The 9,724-nt window shown below is 49.9% G+C and overlaps 1 protein-coding gene across 2 annotated transcripts in view; it reads right to left on the minus strand.

Moving 5' to 3' along the window:
• Positions 1-9,724, minus strand: part of LOC101954171 (C-type lectin domain family 2 member D-like) — a 36,087-nt gene that overhangs the window by 21,797 nt on the left and 4,566 nt on the right. The window contains exon 1 of one of the 2 annotated variants that reach the window (XM_065564257.1): positions 224-3,601. The exons of the other annotated variant lie outside the window; for it this stretch is intronic. The gene's annotated coding sequence lies outside the window, so the exon portion shown is untranslated. Of the gene's footprint in view, positions 1-223; positions 3,602-9,724 lie in introns of those variants that run through there. 2 annotated transcript variants of the gene reach the window in all.

Below are 9,724 nucleotides of genomic sequence, written 5' to 3' on the forward strand. Positions count from 1 at the left end.
GATGCTCAGATACTGCAGAGGATGGGCAGCACAGACAGGTGCTAGTCACACCACTTAGCTCGCGCACAGATCCCACGGGGATGGTGGGGTATAATAACCTGAACAACCACATATGAAATTACAGTGTGATGCCACCACCTTGCAAAGCAACATAAAACTGTGCATCAAAATAATCCACACAGCCACAAGTTATCAATGAATGGGTTCTGTAAGAGGCCCTTACCTGGCCTGGCATCTGGTGAGCCTGTTCCTCAGTTTAACTCTGGCCATGCATGCCTCAGTTTCCCCTCAGCAGTTGGGTAATAAATTCAGTGTAGCTCTCCACAGTCACCATGCCAACAAGTGTCCTCCCTCTTCTGGGGTAAGTGAGAATCCAAACAAAACAACACAAGCCCTTCGCCCTTCCTGGGCCACAGTCCTCTTCCCAGCGTCTCCCCTTGGTTGCAAGGTTCACAAAAGTCCATAGTTCCCACTCCAGGGTCTGTGCACCACTTTCTTCCCATGATGCAGGGGAATGAAGAGGGCAAGGAGATTGTGCAGGATTGGTGTCTTTATTTGGGAGGGGGTGGTGGGAGCTGGGCCCACTGTCTTCTTCCTCTCCTGCCACATGCAGAGTCCTTTACTGGAGTGGTCTTGATGGGGGGGCCTCCACAACAGCAGGTTTTGGGGTTAACACCCCTTTGAGATGCAAAAAAACAAAACAAACAACAGAAAAAACAGTCTGAGGTAATCACATGACTCCAGGAGCCAGGGCCCTAGTCAGAGTCGATAATGTTTCTGCCTTAATGTGGCCCTGATCAATCCCACTCACAAATAGACTCGCTCCTGCTCTCTCATTACTTGGACAGATGCGTGGTTATAACCATGACAGGTTTATATCCGTTTTCCATGCCAGGGCCCCCCAACCCTTGAGACCTGCCATCTAGCTGGGACCCCACTCTCAAGTAGGGAGGTACGAATGCAGCTGTTTAACACCCATTCACAACCCTCCTAGGCAGAGAACACTTGAACCCTATGACCAGCTGCATCTTCACATAGTGCTCACAGCCAGAGAATCTCCTTCCAATCTCCCTCTACTAAGCAGGCACACTGCTGGGATCAAACTAAAACAGCCCTCCAGATATTGGGTTAAACGTCTAAATACCATTGGAGATCTAGGCCTTGCTCCCTCCCAGCTCTGGGAAATCTACAAACTCAGGAGAACAGGGGAGCTACAAAGTGAACTGGTTTGTAACCTTCACCAGAGCAGCCGGGCCTGAAACTCCTGGGGTCATTCAGAAGGGATGCCACTTACCTGATTCCCGACTGTTTCTGTGATTCCTGACCCCTTCCTAAACTATCAGATATCCCAGCAGACGATGGGCAGCCTAATCCTCCTCAGCAGTGAAACTGATTGTCATTTCCTGGGACAAATGATGAGCTGGTCTCTCAGCAGAATCTGAGGGGAGAGAGCAGAAAGATCCTCTAAAGAATCAATGGTACCTACAGAGAACCAAGACTGGGATTAGAGTTTGTTTGAGTTTGTTTGTTGAGAGGAGAGTGACTGGATAATACTTATCTGATCAGTCAGTGCTCAGTGAGAGTCTGTCCATAGGCCCCAGGAACGTTCCTGAAAAGGAAGTAACGGAAAGTTGTTAAGCAAAGCTCAGACTTTAAGGGCAGAAGGGACCATCATGATCCTCTAGTCTGACCTCCTGCACATGGCAGGCCACAGAACCTCACCCACCTACTCCTGTCACAGACCCATCTCCTGAGGATCACGTCAAATAGTCCATTGGAAGGAGTTCTGTGGTATTTTTGGATGCAATGAAAGGGCTGTTTTAAGGTGTTGATCATGAAGTAATTTTATCCCCCAAATTACCGATAGTCTGGAGAAGCACGGATTGGTGGGCTGAACCTCACCATTGCTCTTATTAATGCTAAGTCAGGAGAGCGACTCCTAGCACTGCTCCCTACACACTGTTTTAGTCACATTGTAGGTCTTGCTGGAACCGTAGGCATAACTAAGAGTATGAACCAGAGTAGGCTTTGGCAGAACAACACCACACAAGGTGTCAGCTAACCAGGAAAGCACGTTCCTGACCTGAGAGGATGGTGCAGAAACACAAAGTTCTCAAGTAACTATGTAAACACATTCCTAAGAGATGGTCCAGGAAGACCCAAACCCCCTATAAAGATAACGAGGGGATGGCAGGATAGTGACTGAGGATGTTTTGTTGGATGTACAAGGATAAGGATGGTAACTAATAATATCTAGAGTTTCAGAATGGTAGTGTGTTAGTCTGTTTCAGCAAAAAGAACGAGGAGTCCTTGTGGCACCTTAGAGACTAACAAATTTATTTGGGCATAAGCTTTGGTGGGCTAAAACCCACTTCTTCGGATGCATGCCGAATAGCTAGAGTATAATATGCAATTTTTTGTATCAATGTATAAAAGGAGAAGTCATAGGAGGGGCATGCCCCAGTGTATCTGTAACATTGAGCCAGGGCACTTTGTTAACGACAAACCTGCCAAGTACCTTCTCCACCAAACCAAGCCTGTGTCTTTCTTTATAATCGAGGTCTGCTGAATCAACTTGCTACGGTCTCTGCCAGTGCTGCTAACATCTGAGCTCCAAGAACAGCAGCATTAATGCCCCACAAGTGGATCTTTACATACCCTAGGGGACTCCACAATGGCAGACAGTTAGGAACATTTTATTAATAAGAATAAAACCTAAGCAGAGCACAAGCAAACAATAAATGGTTACTCCACTTACTTTTTTGCAGAGAAATGTTAACTAGGACTGATTAAGTATTTTCTGTCAAAACGTTTTGATAGAAAAATGGGTTTGTGGCTAAACAAAGCCAAAGTTCTATTGATATGTCACAGAAGCAGTGCTATGCAAAGTGGTTGCTGTTTTGTGGCTGCTGTTTGCTTGCTGGCTTGACATGAAATTAACGTGAAATTAACAGTATTTTAATGTAGAAAGATTTTTTAAATTACTTTATAACGTTACTGAAGGCACCCTTGTTAGCCACTTGGTTAGATTTAACTAGTAGCAATTACCTTTAAGTTTTTTAACACCTTTATGGGATGGTAACATTTTTGGCCTAGGAATATGCCGCTTAATACAGTAATATAGATGTAGCAGACTAATTTTTCTTGCCTCTGTCTGCAAAGAACCTGCCACAATAACTCCAAGATGGGGTGATAATCCCAACCCCCGGGGTCTCCCCTACCAGCCTCGCCCTAGCAGGGGACTGTGTGCAGCAGCAGGAGGAGAGAGCAGGCCCAGACTGCTCAGAAAAGTTGATTAAAATCAATCATTTAAGTCAAGGCTTTCCACTCGGTCATTTAAGACCCCTTGATTTAAATTTACCCACCCTGGGCACGGAGTACTCATTGTGTGGGAATCAGAGGGGTGGCCACAGGAGGAGAGTTGTTAGAGGTCAGGATATGATCTCCCCCCCCACACACACACTTTTTTATGCACTTAAGTAACCAAATAAATAACAGTAACATTGAGAATTACTGGCTTCAGTCACTGTTGCTGCTGGCCTATTCTGTGACCCTTCCTCTCACTTCTCTCCTTTCTTGCTAACTCCATTGATTAGTCTCTGGGATGAGCTCACAGACAATATAGAGTCCTCTGATCTCCAGGCATATTAATTGAATCAATTAATCCAATTAATATGCAAATTAGATACAATTAATTTAGGTTTGAACAGAGACTGGGAATGGTTGGATCATTACACTAATTGAATCTATTTCCCCATGTTAAGTATCCTCACACCTTCTATGGGTCATCTTGATTATCACTTCAAAAGTTGTTTTGCTACTGCTGATGATAGCTCATCTCAATTGATTGGCCTCTTACAGTTGGTCTGGCTACTCCCACCTTTTCATGTTCTCTGTATGTATAAATATCTCCTCACTACATGTTCCATTCTATGCATCCGATGAAGTGGGCTGAAGCCCACGAAAGCTTATGCTCAAATAAATTTGTTAGTCTCTAAGGTGCCACAAGTACTCCTGTTCTTTTTGCGGATACAGACTAACACGGCTGCTACTCTGAAACCTGAGTGACATCTGACGGCCTGCATTATCGGTCCCCATCATCCTTCTGCAATGCTGAGAGTCTCCACTAGGTGTCAGCATTACACAGCACATCCCCCTCCTTCAGCCTTAAAATGGTCCAGGTACACATTGACCCATTATAAAGATGAAAAGGGGATGACAGGATAATGAATGAGGATGTTCTGTTGGATGTACAAGGCTAAGGATGGTAACTAACAATATCTAGAGTGTAATATGTAACTTGTTTGTATCAATGTATAAAAGGACACATTATATTACACAGCACATCCCCCTCCTTAATCACCACCAGAACTGTGTTTTGTGCGACTCACAGCAGTTCCAAGGACTTTGCAAACATTAATGGATTATCAATTCTTTGTTTTTATACAGAACCAATTACCCAAGGATCACAAGGTGCTTTGGGTGAGCAGCATGTTTACACCCATTTCAGAGAAGATGAAATTAAGGCAGAGGCAATAACCAAAACCCTGCCAGGCTCACGTAGTCAGTAGCAGTGCTAGGAACAGAACCCAGGCATCCTGACTCAATCCTCTATTTTAACCATTAGACAACTTTCTCCCAGGGCTGGGTTTAAAATGTGTGCTGTGACCACTAGGCCTCACTCCCCCATATCTGGGAAAAGAACTCAGGTATCCTGAAGACCAGGCTTCTTTTAGGCTATGTCTACACAGCGCACCTTACAGCGCTACCAGGGCCGCCCAGAGGATTCAGGGGGCCTGGGGCAAAGTGGGGGAGCTGTGGCGCTTGTACTCACCCGGCGGCAGTCCGGGTCTTTGGCGGCATTTCAGCACCAGGGGGCCCTTCAGTTACTCTGCGTCTTCAGCAGCACTGAAGGGCTCCCCGCCGCCGAAATGCCGCTGAAGACCTGGACCGCCGCCGGGCCAGGGCTCGCGGGCCTGGGGCAAATTGCCCCACTTGCCCCCCCTCTGGGCGGCCCTGAGCGCTGCAGCCGCAGTGCTGTGTAGCTGAACTTTATCACCACGAGCGAGCTCTCCCGGCGATAAAACAAAACCACCCTGAACGATAAAGCGCTGTCTATACTGGCGCTTTTCAGCACTAAAACTTTTGTCACTCGGGGGGGTGGGGGGGAGGTTCACACCCCTGAACGATAAAAGTGTTAGCACTGAAATTGCCAGTACAGACAGCGCTTTATCATTCCCCACCGCAACATACAAACCAGCAACCACTTCAGTAGAAATCAAATTCTCGGTTTGCTCTCAGGATCCTGGTGGGCACTTTACCCCTGCACCTGGGGAAGAGGGAGAGAAACATACTGCTCCTGCCGGCTTATCTTCCCCACACCCGTCATCCCCTCTTCAGAAAGTTAAATCCCTGTGAAAAAAAGGGGTTGAGCAGGGATGTTTTTGCCACTAGTAAGGCTGTGTCTACACTGCCACTTTCAGCGCTAAAACTTTTGTCATTCAGGGATGTGAAAGCTATTGGGGTGGGAGGGGTTATTGTCAGGAGAGCTCTCCCCCGGCGATAAAGCGTGTCTACACTGTCCACATCACAGTGCTGCCACGGCCATGTTGTAACATGGGTAGTGTAGACATACCCTAAGAAGCATGACGAAGGAAGAGATGCAGGTCTACAGACCCACCTCTGCTCAAAAAAATATTCTTCTCATGAAGATAATGGGGAAGGGGGTGTCAAAAGCACAGCTGTTTAAAGGAAAGATGTGTCCAAAACTCAATTTCAGTTACAGAAAGACGAGTGCACAACAGGGCCCTAAGCTCTGCCAGGTCCTAGACACCACTACTATGCAGATAATTATGGATCTAAATCCCCTAGACTGCTGTAAGATCTCACCTGTGTTGCCAAGTCTCTCCAGGTTATAAGTCTTACGATATTCGGTGTTTTCAAAAGCCCAGCTCCCAGGGCAAGCAGCTACAGGAGAATCTCAGCTTCTGTTTAAAACAAAGCTACGTTTCCAAGCCTTGGGGGTGCAGAGAAAAGCTCAAAAAGATGTGACCTGATTCTACCCTAAAGGCTCAACAACCAGGGCCTGGCTCGCTTTCCCCTCCCGGGCCATGTCTCCTCCTCCCCTCCCACTCCCCCTCTGGGGCCACGTCTCTTTACCCCTCTTCCCCCCCAGTGTACGGGTGTCCCACCCCCGATACAAGGGCCACTCACCCGACTCTGGGCGGCGAGGAAGAACACACAGCAGCAGCAGACGGCGGCGCAGCTCTGCGGAGCTTTTTATACAGCCCTGAAGTCGCCCGCGCCCAGCGATTGGCTGACAGCCCCGAGCCCTGACCCGCAGGTGACAAGGTGACAATACCAGTCGCGGTGTGAGGGCTGCACTCAGAGCACACAGCAGTGTAATAACAGGAAACAATTTGGCGGGTAGGGAAGCGGCGTGTTTCTGAGAACTGAGTGAGCCACTCAGCACTTCAGATCCATCCGGTTCTACTGGGGTCTGCACAGGGCCGGCTCTAGATTTTTTGCTGCCCCAAGCAAAAAAATTTTGGCTGCCCTCCCCCCCCCACTGCACCCTCCTGCCGCCCCAGCCCGGGGTCACTGGTAACTCGCTCCCAGGGCAGGTCATTCAGCAGGAATTTTAGACGTGCACAGAACACAGACAGGATTGGTTCCCCTATGGTTACAGAACTGCAGTAAAGTGGAACAATTTTCAGCTTGTGTGACTGGAGGATATCTGGATGCATATTATAAGACTGTCCTCCATAAATGAGGAAAAGTTGAGGTGCCTTTATTATTCTTTTGTTCCATTCTTTGTTTCTATGGGGAATTTGCCAATGCAAATCACTGTCTTCCTTTTAAACAAATAAAACTAAAACTTAAAAATAATAATAATAATAAAAAAGCAATGGCTGTTGAAAATAGCAATTCCAGTCCTAATAACCACTGGGAGGCATTTCTTGCTCAATTTTATTCTACTTTTTCTACAGCAAGTTCCAGTGGATCAGTAGATTTGATTTGGGAGAAATGAAGTAACAGCCGCCCAAATTGAGCTTGAGCACTCCTGAATTTTGAGGTGTTCACATCTGGAAGGCAGGTGCTAGATTCCCTTTCTGAATATTAGCTAAATCTGGAAAGGAAAAGTCAATTTCTGCTTCCATGGCTCAGAAGTGGAAATCCTCCTACGTGCCTGGTACTGTATCTAAAGCTACCCAGTCTAGTAGAGCCTCCCCTCCCGTACTTTTCATTTTAAATTCTAGTGGGATCCACATACCTGCCTTGCTAGGCTTCAGATAGAGAGGTGCAATGTCCATTTAGTCCACCCAATTCTTTCTTTGGGGGAGAACCCAGGGCTGGGGCAGCAGGAGGTGCAGGTGGGGGCCAGAACTGGGGCAGCAGGGAGTGCGGGTGTGGGGGGGGGGGGGGAGAGCCCAGGGCTGGGGCGGCAGGAGGTGCGGGGGGGGGGGAAGAGCCAAGGGCTGGGGCGGCAGGAGGTGCGTGGGGGGGGGGGAAGAGCCAAGGGCTGGGGCGGCAGGAGGTGCGTGGGGGGGGGGGGGGGAAGAGCCCAGGGCTGGGGTGGCAGGAGGTGCGGGTGGGGGGGGGAACCAGGGCTGGGGCGGCAGGAGATGCGGGGGGGGGGGGGGGAGGAAGAGCCCAGGGCTGGGGTGGCAGAGGGTGCAGGTGGGGGGAGAACTCAGGGCTGGGGCAGCAGGGGGGTGCAGGTGGGGGCCAGAGCTGGGGCAGCAGGGGAGAGTCCAGGGCTGGGGCAACACGGGGGTGCAGGGGGAGCCCAGGGCTGTGGTGTGGGGGCCGCAAAAAACCTAGAGCTGGCTCCCTCCCTACCATTTACAGCAAGCTGCAGCATGAGGTTCCAGTTTTACACTCCTTCCCCCTCCCTTTCCTGTTAATTGCGGCCAAGGGAATGCTGGGAAATGTAGTTCTTTCCCTGCTCCAGGGCTGGCTCTATAGACAGGGAGCTAACTAAGGAACTACAGCTCCCAGGGCTCCCTGTTGGTTCTCAGCTCCCATGCTGGATTCTTGCGCCCCTGCAAATTTGCCACCCCAAACACCTGCTTGCTTTGTAGGTGCCTAGAGCCGGCCCTGGGTCTGCATCTGTCCTGCTCGCTATGAGCATCCTGGGGAGACTCTGGCTGGTCCTTGTGCGGCGTTCAGTCACAGCACCCTGCTTTGTAAGGCCTGCCCCCTGCCCCACCCATTACAGTAGGACCTCAGAGTTGCGAACACCTCAGGAATGGAGGTTGTTTGTCACTCTGAACAAAACGTTACGGTGGTTCTTTCAAAAGTTTACCCCTGAACATTGACTTAATACAGCTTTGAAACGTTACTGTGCAGAAGCAAAATGCTGCTTTCCCTTTGTTTTTTGGTTGTGTACGTTTAGCACAGCACTGTACTGTTCTGTATGTGCTTGGTTTTGTTGTTTTTCTCTGCTGCTGAGGTGTGTGGTTAACGGCTCCGTGTGTAACTCTGGTGTTCGTAACGCTGAGGTTCTACCGTACTCTGACTCGGGTCAGCCCTTGCAGCTTGGTGGGTGGACGCTCTTATTTCAGTTTAAATCTCACTTGAATGTTTTAGCTTGTGCCAGTAAAGGGTACAGGCCGCCCCTTGTGGGACTAGCTACCCCAGTACAAGCCTAAACCTAGGCCTGCCAATTTTAATAGGCCATATTCCTGGAGCTTTCATCACATGACATAATCTTTAATTATGCAAATGAGAATCAGTTCTAGAAACAGAAACTGCATCATCAGGAACAAACAGGACCTTTAGCTTCAGTTGGGTCCCACCGACACTTTCATGGGTGGCAGCGTTACATGCTGTGACTGAAAGGCAGCTGTCGGAACCGGGGCAGGCCAAGCCCAACGGGTCAAATGTGGGTCACAGAGACCTGAATCTCTCTGTCCAATTCCCGCTTCCCCCTTCCTGGGTGGCTACAGGGCTGGTCACTTTCTCCAACTGCCTCCTCCAAATCTCCCACTCAGGCCCTGTCACAGAGCCACAGGGCCTGGGCTATGCCTCAGCTTTTGAACAGTCTCTTGCAGGACCCCGGTCAGTGGGCCAGGCCCCAGGGCGTCTCACTCTCCCTTCTGGGCAGGCTCCTGGATTGGGAGTTCAGGGGGATCCGGTAGGTATGGAGGCTCCTGCATTGGGGATTCAGAGGGGATCTGGGCAGGGGGAGGCTCCTCCATCAGGGGGTCAGGGCAGGACCCAGGTGTGTGTGGGGGGTCCCTCCATTAGTGGTGTTCAGGGGGGATCCGGGCATCCTACACACTCTGCTTTGGGGGCCTCTCCAACTTCATCCTCTCGCCCCAGCATGAAACCCCAAGTGAATCGTGCTGGGCTGGGCTGGGCACTGCCGGGGGCCCCAGAGGTGGGGCAGGATTTATTCCCTGCAGGGAGAGGGGAGCTGTGGTGGTCAGAGATCACACTGGCTCAGATCCACAGAGGCTCCCATTTTGGAAGTGAAGCACCTAAATACCTTTGGGGATCTTGGCCTTGATGCTTGCAAGAGCAAAGCTTTATTCTGGGTCTGAGGCCTGGCCGTGCGGAGCCACCAGAGCTGCCCAGCGCCCTGCCCAGACTCCGTCTGGGAAGCTCAGCCCTTAAAGGCATTGTCCTCAATGCCACAGGAGGAACGGGGAGGGATCTCTGCTCCACAGCTCTGCGCCAGCAACTCTGAGCCGCAGTGACTGCAATGAGGCTCCTTTTC

The sequence above is a fragment of the Chrysemys picta genome, chromosome 12 (assembly GCF_011386835.1).
Source record: "Chrysemys picta bellii isolate R12L10 chromosome 12, ASM1138683v2, whole genome shotgun sequence".
Lineage (NCBI taxonomy): Eukaryota > Metazoa > Chordata > Testudines > Emydidae > Chrysemys > Chrysemys picta.